Here is a 13,386-nt window from a genome sequence, read left to right on the forward strand (position 1 = left end):
AAAGCAGCATGATATGTTCGAAAGAATTATGAGGAAAAGTGTTTCTATAACTGGTGGGTGTCTGAGTGGTTCCCTGATGAGCCGGAGCTGGATCAAGTGTTGGATGATACACTCCATGTTGCTGCATTTTTAATTCTGTGGCTATCCAGAGACATTTTTGATGATGGTTCTGGAAAGAAGGAGATAAGGCAGAAGCTCATCAAATTTGCTATCAAACTAGCGAAAGGCGTTGCTTTTCCCATCGGTAGTTTGTTTCTTGGCTCTTTGTATACCCATCTGGATCACTTGGTAGCGTACATGCATGTCTCTAATGGGTACATGAAAGTAGACTCGTATATCCATGTCGCCTTTCTCCAAGCATGGTTGTGGGAGCATTTCAAACATTACGCTCCTAACCCGAAAACCTTATTTCCTGATATATATATGGAGGCTCTAGGATACTTCATTGGTTGGATAGGCGTCCAAGGCCTGGCTCAAAGCTCATTGATTTTCTTGACAACGCGCATGCAGTTAACTTTCGTCCTTGGGGTCTGGTTCACACCTCCATAGTTCAACCAAATACTTTTGCTTCCGCACCGAACATGATATTGCATTCTCCTGACGAGAATATGAGCATTGGAGAAACTGTGTTCTTGCGAAGCTGCATACCGGGGTATGTGCCATCTTTTTTCAGAGGATCTTGTGGAGTAGTCTCTTACAACATTGACAAGGTTGCTCGAAATATGGGCTTTGATCATGGAGTCCCATTCTGTCGCCCACTGACAGCTCCAGATGAATCGTTACCGCCATCCTTGATTATAGCGTCTTTGCACCGGATAAAAGTCTTCCCTTCCTGCTCTCAAAACGAAAACTTGTGATGACTCCCAAATATAATGTCTTCTGTCAAGATGAGTCTCTCGCCATTCATCAGTTCGTGCAGGATGTTGTGACAAAGCCACGTGGAAAACCTTCCTCTGCGGTTCTAGCAAAGCATAAATTGTTGAAACAGCTTCCTTCGGGCAAGCGAAAATCTTCTAGCTCGGATGCATACGGTCCCCAGAAAAAGGAGCAAAGGTCGAAAAATCGTACAGGTGGCTTCCAATCGGATTCGACGGCTCTTGTGACTTTCAGTTCCTTCAGCACGCAGGTGTGTATGATTTCCTCACTGACTTGGCTGTATTACACAAATTTTCCATTTCGTCACTGACTCTATTTTTTTTTTGATTCAGGGTCTTGACAACTCGAATATCTTTGCCAGACTTGCCCACGGCCAAAGACGGCGCCTCTTGAGAAAGGAAGCGACGAGACTGAATCTCTTGAAGAAGAATCCGAAGAGGAAGAAAGCTCGTGATCCGGTGACGAGAGGAGCACTTCTGAGTATAACAGTGAGTCTTCTTCCAGTGGTCCCACAAATGAGTCGGTGAGTTTTCCACATTTTTTTATGCCATTTATTTATTCGGAATAAATACTCAATCGGTGTTATCATAGGAAAAGGCCATCGAAGATAACCCTGAGATGGATATTCGTCGTGATGAAGATGTGGTTTTGTCTCCAATCGTGGGAGTCATACCTTCTAGCAAACCGGAGATGGAGATTGATCGTCATGAATATGCTGCTACGTTTCAGATGATGGAAAACGCTCTCATGGCTGCAGGTGCGATTGTTTCCAAGGAATCTCTGCTGGTCGCGGAATCAGTTGCAGGCGCCACTTTCGACCCTCCATTTTTGACTCCTCATGAAGATCATGAGCTGATCGGAGGCTTCAGTGTACCAGCTAAGTACGCGGAGTTATATACCAGAATATGGGAAAGGTATGGTCATATTGCAACAACCAAAAAGATCACCAGCCGGTTTGCGTTGGTTAAGCGGGTGGAAGAAACATTATCTTCAATTCACGACATGTGTAACGTGACTGGCCATACTGTCTCCGGAGATATAATCTCGAGCTAGAAGTTTCACCAGGATATGTGCGTAGGTTTTGAGTTCAACGTCTCCTGGTTCTGTGAATGTCTTTCTGAGATCCAAAGGTTGCAGGTGATGTAGTTTTGAAAGTGGTAGTAAAGTTCGTTCAGCTCGGACTTGATAAGACTGGATTTAAGACTTAAAAATAAAAACAAAGAAAATGTATATACAAAAGTTGTCACAATATCGAGAGAAACTGGGACTCAGGATTCCACCAAACTCATAACATAAGGTTCATATGTTAATTCTTTAAACAATTATATCTCAATAAATAAAGACATGGACTCTTATTTTTGCCAAGGCAGATTCTCAAAACATTAGTTGTAAATCCTAAGCATGGGATATCAAAACATCTAGGAAAGCATGACCCATCAAACGAGATGACAACTAATTAATCAAAATCATGAATCAATTTAAAATAGTACAAAAGTCATATAAGAATTAAATATAATTACCCATGTATGATATTAGGCTTACTCCGTCATCCCAATATTGGGTTTTACCTCTTCATGGTGAAAACATGCTCAAAATATTTATTCATGGCTCCAACGTGTTTGAATAGAGTGAAAATACAAGAAAAAGATAAAACAGATCAACTGCAACGTTTATAAGCGTTACAGACTGACTGTTATAAAGGACTACAAAGAATATAAGACTGCCTTCTAAACGATACTTATTTGCTGCAGTAACTAAACTACACCCCTCTGCGACTGACTTAGGGCGTCAGTTCTTCTTCTTCTTCCTCCTCTTCCCTGAAAGTGCAGAAACGACTCTGTAACTTTCTTTCTCCGAGCAAAGACCTTCGTTGGCTCTCCCGTGCCTCTCTAACTTCACCCCAAAGTCTCTACCCCTTCCTTGACCTTCTTACTGGCTATATATACACACCATGCTAAGAAAATCTTCAAAATATCTTTTTTTTTCTTTTATCGGAAGTCTCGGACTTTTCTTTCCTTTTTTCTTCCCTTTCAACGCGTCTTCTGTCTTTCCAAAACTTCCCAAATACCCTATAAAGATTAATACGAATCTAACAGAATATATGGTTCATTACTGCACGAAACTTCCAAGAATACAACCAACAGAGTCCGAGTTAACCTGTATTCCCTGTTTAATCGAAATATACGTAGAAACATTTTTCTTTCCAAACAAACTCTCTTACTAACCCTGTTTCGATGTACCATATCATTCCAAAACCAAACTGTAGACAACTAATGAGAAAATATCGTTTAAATCAAGACCAGATAATTCCGCTGCTAAGAAAAATTCCGAGAACTCTCCACATGCCCTGTTTTGCTTCGGACCATTATCCAATCCAATTCGGTCCATTTGATAAATTATACCAACATTGTTTGGCCCAATCCAATCCATTCCAACACAACTCAGCCATTGAATCTCTCTCTAGCACGCCCGAAAATCGAGCCTTAATCTGTTCTTTGTTGCCAAAACTTTCCCGCCAAATTTGAGGATTTGAATTGTTGAAGATGACCTCCCATTATCCATACCAGGAGTGTGAATAACAGGTGAGGTGTAAATAGAAATTAGGGTACCCCTTAGTAATTGAGGTACCCCTTATCCAAACTGAGAGTCCGAATAGTAATTTTCTCCTACGAGCGCAAATACCACTTTTCGAGCCAATTTCGCTGCAAAAGCTTATTTCTCCAAAAACACCTACAAAGACATAAAAAGTCGTAATAAATACGAAATCGAGCACCAACAATATATACAATTGAGATTATATAAGACACAAAAATGTGCCTATCAGATACGCCCAAGCTTATTATTTTCTAGTCCTCGAGCAAATCAAATAGAAAATAAAATCCTAACTCACTGTCGCAGGCATCGTCGATTGCATTTAGCGTATGCAATAAGCCTTTAAACCCCTAGGTGGCCCTAGTGGCCGAGTTATAGTCTCGGGAGGGCTTACAAGAGATATACCCACAAAATCTTTACTCCAGACCCTAACTATCTACGCAGAACCTTGGAAGGCACTAAAGAATCTCCTTGGTTGGCATACTTATTGACTATAAGAGGAAGTACCCTGATGCGAAATTCCAATTGTTTAACACGAGTTTGCACTCAAGCATACTAAACTTCATATATAAGTGACAGAGCTCTACTCAGATAGTCGCACTATGGACATCAATATCCGGAGTCAAAACTAATCACATGGATAGATCAAGAAGATGGATATAGAAAAACATAGATGGTTTTGATGTTTACTAAGTGAACGGCGTTTCCCATATCTGTCTGAAGGCCTCCGCCAAAATGAACCTATCCTAATGGATTGAGATACTAGTCTGACTAATATCAACACACTGGCATATACAAGGGTACCAGTGGTCGATAACCTAACTCTAGGTCAACACAACTGGCATATACAAGGGTACTAGTGGTCGACTTTATTGAATTTATTCCTTTTGGTCAAATGGTCTGGTCTCAATTTTTTTTTTTTACTTTTTTTTTTTTCATGGTATCTCAATCACTCTAATTCACCCTAGCATTGGTAACAACTTGAATCGTGAGCCCCACCAAATCACTTAGAAACATATTTAAAAAGAAAAAAAAATCAAAAAAGAAGTGAAAAAGACTCAACGAGATATGGTGAAACTGTCATGTTATTCCTAACAACTGAGCTCTGTGCTTTTATGAATAGACTCTTTAGATGTTTCCATCTAATCAGATTGGTTCCTCAACTCCTACAATCAAAATGCTTCCATCCACTTAGATTAGTTAGTGCAATCCTCAATAGGCATAAATTTCTAGGTTCTGGAGTTTATTTATTCATACTGCAACTAAAAAGTTTCTCCCATACCCCCAAACTTAAATCTAACATTGTCCTCAATGTTCTAAAGATAAAATTAAAAGCATGAACAAGGAGAAAATGTTACCATTTGAAGCAAAAGAGATAAGGAAAGATATTACTGTGTTGCATGAGATTGGGTTACCTCCCAAGAAGTGATAAGTTTAACGTCTTCATCCAGACATAAGAAAGGATTAATCACCTCGTATCATAAAGTAATAGCCGAAATATCTGTGGGTCATCAAAACCAAATAGATCTATCACAAGTAAAAGGAATCTGCAACATGCCAATAAAATTAACAAATAAAGCGCACCCTTGTCTAGTTTCCTGTTTAAGACAACTACATCTAGTTGTGGTTCAGGTTCAGGCTCTATGAAAGGGTCTAGATAAAATATTTTCATGCGCTGGAATTCCTCGAAGCTAAGGTCCGGTTCAGGTATTAGAGTCTGGAAAAACTCAAGTAAAAACTTAGAAGCACATAATAATAACCTGAATAATTGTGGATCCTTAAAGTCAATCAGTTTTGACTCACACAGCTGACCACAATGAGAGTGGTGGTCTTCCTTAAACAAATGTGTCGACCCTAATCTCCTAAAGTAATTAGGTTTAGTCTCAAAACTTAATAATTGACACATATGAAACTTATACGTTCCCACAACTAGTCGAAAAATGTTTGGTGGGAAAACAAAGTCAATCTGGATATCATAGCCTGGGTAAACCACATCAACCAAAGGATGGGTTTCTAACAACTGAACTTCCTTATGGACATCACTAGGTTCAGGAAAACGTGTATGAAGATAATCTTGTAAAATGGTTGAGGCACATATGTCAAGTCCCAAGTGAGGGACCTTTCTAATAGTTAAAGCACATGGAGAATGATAATCACCCCAAACTTAGAGTTTTCAGCGTTTCTAGAAAGACTAGTCCAACTTCCCTAATTTCAAGGTCATAAGATTCCTGAAAATGGTCAATTGATTCTTCTAAGTCAGGTTCATCCTCACTCATCTCTACGAGTTCACTTTCTTTGTCTAAGACTAATGTTTCTAAATCGCTAGACTCTAAAACAATATTCTCAGAAGAAACTCGTTCCTCTAAACCATTATTATCTTCGTAATCAAAAGGAAATACTACATCGTCTAAAACGGAAGTATCTCTAGTCAAATCCTCTTCCTTTTGAATAGGTGAATAATTATTAAAATTATTTGGATTTGAACTAGAAACATTATCATTATTAAGCTCAATTGGAGTAACAAATTCCTGATCACTATGCCTACTTATTTCAAATTCTTCATCAACACTATCCTCATCATAATCATCATTATAATAACATGAAAATGGTTGAACCTCATCTAAACAAGTAGTGTTACCAATTTTATCCTCGTCATCTTGATTATGTGAATAACTATCTTCATTTTCAAAGGTATTGGAAACACTGTATTGGAAATTAAGAGCAGTTATGTTCTGGGCCTCTAACAAAATATTTTGAGTCGACTCAAGCTCACTGACTTCCTGATTGAATCTAAGAAAGAAAGTTCACTCGTTGCATTGCTTTCGTCCATAACTAAGTTATTCATTTCTGCTAACTTACGTGTCGACTCAGCTAACTTACGTGTTGACTCTAGTAGAGAGGAATTTTGCTCGTATGACCGGTTGGGTGTGGATAGTAATTGGGCTCACCATGGTATGGACCATAACCTTCAAAAGGCTGATGTTCCCAACCATTATTCACACTATGGTCAAAGTAGTAACGTCCATTTTGAAACTCAGTCTGATATTCGTTGTATTGGCTATTGTAATACCAGTTCGACATTCTATTGCAGGGGTGTGATTGTCACACAAAATAAAACCCACTGACAGGGGATTCGTGGGTGGATAGAATCTTACCTCCCGTACCAGACGGGCGATGAACCGTTGAAGTCGACTCAGGCCACCGACTCGATGTCAGTGTACGAACCCGAGGGGCCGAGACAGTATCGTAACTGTCGTCCTTCCCTGCAAACAGTTGATATTTAATTTTGACCCTTCCTTAGGGTTTAAAAAATAATGTCCAAGAATGTCCAAAAGTCCAAAAATAAAAATTCCAAAAAGGAAAAGAAAAATTACAAAATAACACCCTATTTACAGTTTTAAAAATAAAACAAAATAACTTTATACAAAATCTTCTTCTTCACTCCTTTCGGACTCCTCTTTTCTTTCTTCTTTGGCGATGCTTTCCTTTTATAACACTTTTTCTTCCCTTGTAGCTTCGCTCCAAATCTGAAAAGAATCGAAAAAATACCAAAACGCGTAAACAAGAACAAAAAATAATAAAAAGAAAAAGAAACCTAAAACAAATCTAAATACAAGTCCGCGTCGCGGCGCCCAAAAATTGATGTAGTTTTGAAAGTGGTAGTAAAGTTCGTTCAACTCGGACTTGATAAGACTGGATTTAAGACTTAAAAATAAAAACAAAGAAATATTATACAAAAGTTGTCACAATATCGAGAGAAACTGGGACTCAGGATTCCCACCAAACTCATAACATAAGTTCATATGTTAATTCTTATAACAATTATAGCTCAATAAATAAAGACATGGACTCTTATTTTTGCCAAGGCAGATTCTCAAAACATTAGTTGCAAATCCTAAGCATGGGACACCCAAAACATCTAGGCAAGCATGACCCATCAAACGAGATGACAACTAATTAATCAAAATCATGAATCAATTTAAAATAGTGCAAAAGTCATAAAGAATTAAATATAATTACCCATGTATGATATTAGGCTTACTCCGTCATCCCAATATTGGGTTTTACCTCTTCATGGTGAAAACATGCTCAAAATATTTATTCATGGCTCCAACGTTTGAATAGAGTGAAAATACAAAAAGATAAACAGATCAACTGCAACGTTTATAAGCGTTACAGACTGACTGTTATAAAGGACTACAAAGAATATAAGACTGCCTTCTAAACGATACTTATTTGCTGCAGTAACTAAACTACACCTCTCTGCGACTGACTTAGGGCGTCAGTTCTTCTTCTTCTTCCTCCTTTTCCCTGAAAGTGCAGAAACGACTCTGCAACTTTCTTTCTCCGAGCAAAGACCTTTGTTGGCTCTCCCGTGCCTCTCTAACTTCACCCCAAAGTCTCTACCCCTTCCTTGACCTCCCAACTGGCTATATACACACACCAGGCTAAGAAAATCTTCAAAATATCTTTTTTTTCTTTTATCGGAAGTCTCGGACTTTTCTTTCCTTTTTTCTTCCCTTTCAACGCGTCTTATGTCTTTCCAAAACTTCCCAAATACCCTATAAAGATTAATACGAATGTAACAGAATATATGGTTCATTACTGCACGAAACTTCCAAGAATACAACCAACAGAGTCCGAGTTAACCTGTATTCCCTGTTTAATCGAAATATACGTAGAAACATTCTTTCTTTCCAAACAAACACTCTTACCAACCCTGTTTCGATGTACCGTATCATTCCAAAACCAAACTGTAGACAACTAATGAGAAAATATCGTTTAAATCAAGACCAGATAATTCCGTTGCTAAGAAAAATTCCGAGAACTCTCCACATGCCCTGTTTTGCTTCGGACCATTATCCAATCCAATTCGGTCCATTTGATAAACTATACCAACATTGTTTGGCCCAATCCAATCCAGTCTAACACAACTCAGCTATTGAATCTCTCTCTAGCACGCCCGAAAATTGAGCCTTAATCTGTTCTTTGCTGCCAAAACTTTCCCGCCAAATTTGAGGATTTGAATTGTTGAAGATGACCTCCCCTTATCCATACCAGGAGTGTGAATAACAGGTGAGGTGTAAATAGCAATTAGGGTACCCCTTAGTAATTGAGGTACCCCTTATCCAAATTGAGAGTCTGAATAGTGATTTTCTCCTACAAGCGCAAATACCACTTTTCGAGCCAATTTCGCTGCAAAAGCTTATTTCTCCAAAAACACCTACAAAGACATAAAAAGCCGTAATAAATACGAAATCGAGCACTAACAATATATACAATTGAGTTTATATAAGACACAAAAATGTGCCTATCAGCAGGCTGAAGCGGTTGATGGTCCTTCCGCGGATTTGATTAATCAACATGAGGCAGAAGTCGAGAAGTTTTCCCAGGAGCTGAAGCTGAAACAGGCGGCTCTTCAAAGCATGAAGGACATTTTCTCCAAGAAGAACGAGCCGCTGTTAGGCAATTTTCCTTGAATGTTTTTATTTTCCGAACTTCCTTTTCTTAGGGTTTTTTTTTTTTTTTTTTTTTGAAAGGGAAAAGAAACGCCTAGTTTATGGTTTGGTTTTCTGGTTTTTGGATTGATAGATGATTGTTTCTTATAAGAGTTTTTGGATTATTTTGGAATAATGGCCCTTTGATATATCAATATGTCAAAATATGAATTGAGAATGTAGGTAGCAAAGTCATTTGGGAAAATTGTGAAACCGTGAATGTTGCATGAGAAAAGGAAATATATGAAATCTTGGGATGATTGGGTTATCGGCTTCCATTGCAAATGTGAAAACCCAAAAAATAGATCGTGTGAACATTGTCTAACAAAACTTACTCACTTTAGGGTCTTTCACCAAAACTGAATCCTCAGGGAGTAAATCCGAGTCTTTATGTGACGCCCTCCTTGCCGCGAGAAGTCCCCAGTCATTCTTTATCTTCTGTGCAACATCTTTATGTCGATCCGTGGTAAGGCGGAGAATCTCTAGTCCCCAGACGTAATTCTCCTGAATCCATCTTTTCTTGGACGAAGCGCTTCGAAGCATTGCATTTTACTGGTAGGATGATGGAATTGAGAGATGAACTTGCAACCGAGAGATTAATCTCCCACTGTGGTCGCCAATTGTTTGTGGGTGAAAACTGTTTCTGTTGATTTTGGTAATTTTGGGTGTGTGGATGAGAAACGAATCTAAACCCTAAACAATGCACTGCACGGGAGTACTTTTGATTCGAGAGATCAATCTGTACAATCCTGGCCTAAACCAAGAAATGGTCGTTCCAGGCTTGCTTCGGTCACAAAGTGAAGGAGAAGGGATGGTCTTAGGGAGGGAAGCGAAGAGAGTATTGAGACTAGAATAGTTGATTCTGAAGGTGTGGTTTTTTATGACTTGTATCTGAAAGTAGAACTAGCTAGCAGAATGGAAAGCTACCAGGTGATTTCTAGATACTGTGTTGTTGCCGACCGAAAAACTTGTCCTTTGGTGAAAATAGGTGAAGCCTATTTATACAAGTCATATTGAAACGTACCCTGGTCTCGTAGGAAGTGGAAACGATTGAGTGGTGGAAGAAAAGAATAACGTGTAACCGTCAGTCATTATGCTTCCAAAAAGAAGGAAGTGAATTCGTTTACACCGTTACTTTTTTACCACCACTAATTATCCTACTTCATGACACTTTCTTGTAACGGGCGCATTGCGCGCCACACTTTCTCGAGTGTTTTCGTGGAAAACATGTAGCACTTTGCTACGTGTGGCAAGTCAAAGTCAAGGGACTTGCCGCAAGAAAATAACATGTAATGCTATTTAAGATCGTTTTGGCTGGTCGCCTAAAACTTGCCACAGGTTTGTCAGTTCGGTGGTGAACTTCGATGGCTGAGATCGCATCTCATGAAGGAGGGTAGACGTTGATTATGGATACCTTGTGTTGGCGCCTGATAATGGCGCGGTGGTGTTTTGGTGTACGCCAGTGGCAATGTGGCATGGCTGGCATGACTCGTGCATGCCAGTGGCACGGTGATGCAAGTGGCGCCTGATGTAGCCATGGCCACTAGATTTAGGCAGCTGGTCGCCTGAAACTTGCCACAAATCTGTCAGTTCGGTGGCGAACTTGGATGGCTGAGATTGCATCTCATGAGGAAGGACGACCATTGATTATGACTGCATATTGTTGTATGGCATAGTGGCGCCTGGCGGAGCCATGGCATAGCGGCATGCCAGTGGCGTAGCCGTGGCAGCTGTTTTGTCATATCTGTGTTAGACCCAAATATGGCTTCTGATAACATTGGCCATATTGCTAAGTTAATCTTGAGGTCTCGGGAGAGTCAATGGACCCAGTTGGCGTGACAACTTTTAGCTAAATTAGGGTTTGGTGTATCGCAACTCTATTTAGCACGTGTAGCATGACTGTGGCATGGTGGCGTGGCTGGCATGTGTGCCTGGCGTAGCCATGGCTGCTAGACTTTGGTACATCGGTGTTAGACCCAAATGTGGCGTGGCAACATCAGCCCTGTTGCCACATCAATCCCAACGCTCTAGGAAACGTTACTTGGCTTGGTTTGTGTAGAAACTTTGCCTAAATTAGGGTTTGGCATGTCGAAACCCTAATTGGTGCGCGTGGCATGCGGTCGCGGCATGGCGACACTTTTTTGTGCAAACGATGCCATAGCTATGCCAAAGGAACTATGACAAGGCCGTAGTGTGGAAACGGCCACATGAGTAAGGATTGCGTGGGTGGATATGATATGGCGCCCTTCCTAGGGCTTCCTGGGCCCCACACAGCTCGTGGCATGTTGTGGGGCCGAAGCGGCATAATTTGTGTTGCGAAAATTAGGGTTTTGGTTAATGCAGGGTCGTGCTTCTGACTAGAAAACCCTAATTTGAGCTTATCATGGCGTTGGCCCCGAACAGGAGGTAGGCTAGCATGTAGGGAGCTATTTATGACGCGTTGGCGCGTTTTGGCAGGTTTGTCATGCATGAAAAAGAGGGGGTCTAACAACACCACCCAATATTTCGCTTAGCAATCTGTATGGACTAACTCCGAAATACTTTGCTAGAGAATCAACTAGTCAGTCAGACTCAATATAGATTAAAGTATCTCAAGGAGTCAATATCTCTCACTTGTTTTGATTTACTCAAGCTAAAACAATAGCGAATCTTTAATCAAACACAAGGAATAACTTAGAAGGTACCAAAGACCAATATCCAAGGATCAATCAATATCAATCAACAACCAAAGGTTGGATTTCCAACTGATAATCTTAACGCACAACCAGTATTATTTCAATTATATAAAATATAATGCGGAAAAGAAATAACACAGACACCAGAAGTTTTGTTAACAAGGAAACCGCAAATGCAGAAAAACCCCGGGACCTAGTCCATATTGAATACACATTGTATTAAGCCGATACATACAATACCCTACTCCAAGCTAACTTCGGACTGGACTATAGTTGAATCCCAATCAGTCTCCCACCGATCCAAGGTACAGTTGTACTCCTACGCCTCTGATCCCAGCCGGATACTGCACACTTGATTCCCTTAGCTGATCTCACCCACAAATAAGAGTTGTTGCAACCCGAAATAGCAGACTTGATAATAAACAAATCTATCTCACACAGAAAAGTCTATCAAAGGATAAATATGTCTCCCACAGAAAAACCCTAGGTTTTGTTCCGTCTTAAGATATAAAATCAAGGTGAACATGAACCAATTGATAATCCGGTCCTATATTCCCGAAGAACAACCTAGATTAATCAATCACCTCTCAACAATCCTTCTTGACTACACAAGCGGTTTGTCGAGGAATCACAAACAGTGAGACGAAGATGTTTGTGACTTCTTTATCTTGCCTATCGGAGGACTCTCACGATCTCAAGCCAATCAAATACTCGTACGATAGAAGATGCAAGATCAGATCACACAACTACGATAAAATTAGTATCGGTCTGGCTTCACAATCCCAATGAAGTCTTTAAGTCGTTAACCTGGTTTTAGAGAAGAAAACCAAAGGTTAAAGGAGAATCGACTCTAGCGAGCGCACTAGTATCACGCAGACATGTGGGGATTAGTTTTTCCCAATGCTAGATGTCTCATATATAGCCTTCAAATCAGGGTTTTGCCTTAGTTACAAAGCAATCCATATTCACCGTTAGATGAAAACCTGATTTAGATTCAAGCTAATATTTCTCAACCATTAGATCGAAAACTTAGCTTGTCACACACACTTGGGTAGACCTTTATTGGGTTTGTGAAAACCACGCCCAAACGTGTACGTGTATGTTGGTTCAACATAGTAATCCAAAAGGTTAACCATATGAGCATTTCATATTAACCTAGTTCTTTGATAGACGCTCAATGTCTCTATTGTTAGTGCTCGATTTTTGTACTAATTTTGATGCTTTGTGTGTTTGTAGGTGTTTTTGGAGAAATACACTTGTGTGGAAAAAGTTGCTCAAAAAGTGTTGTTTGGACTCCCAGAGAAAAGTACTAAAGACACCCTCAATTTGGATAAGGGGCACCTCAGTTGGGCACCTGCTATTCGCACCCCCCGTTTGGTTAGGGGGACACCATCTTCAACATTTCAAAAATTCGTTTTGGCGGGAAAATTTTATTCTCAACTGTGTAACTTTCGATTGATTCTTGAAGGAGTTCTGGGTAGACTAAAGGGCTGAAACTTAATGGGTAGTTGTGATATGTCCTAACAAAGCTAGTATGGGTGTTTGTTTTGATCAAATTTGTCTGGATAACTTGGTTTAATCCAAACAGGGAGTTGGAGGAAAAACATGAGCTTACACGAGTTGTGGTGAATCTAAACGTGTACTGCACGTGTTTGGAAGCCTTAATCAACACTTTGGAACGTGAAGAAGATTTATAAGGAATTTAATCCAGCTGCAGATGCGTAAAAATCAAAATCATTGATAAA

The sequence above is a fragment of the Papaver somniferum genome, chromosome 10 (assembly GCF_003573695.1).
Source record: "Papaver somniferum cultivar HN1 chromosome 10, ASM357369v1, whole genome shotgun sequence".
Lineage (NCBI taxonomy): Eukaryota > Viridiplantae > Streptophyta > Magnoliopsida > Ranunculales > Papaveraceae > Papaver > Papaver somniferum.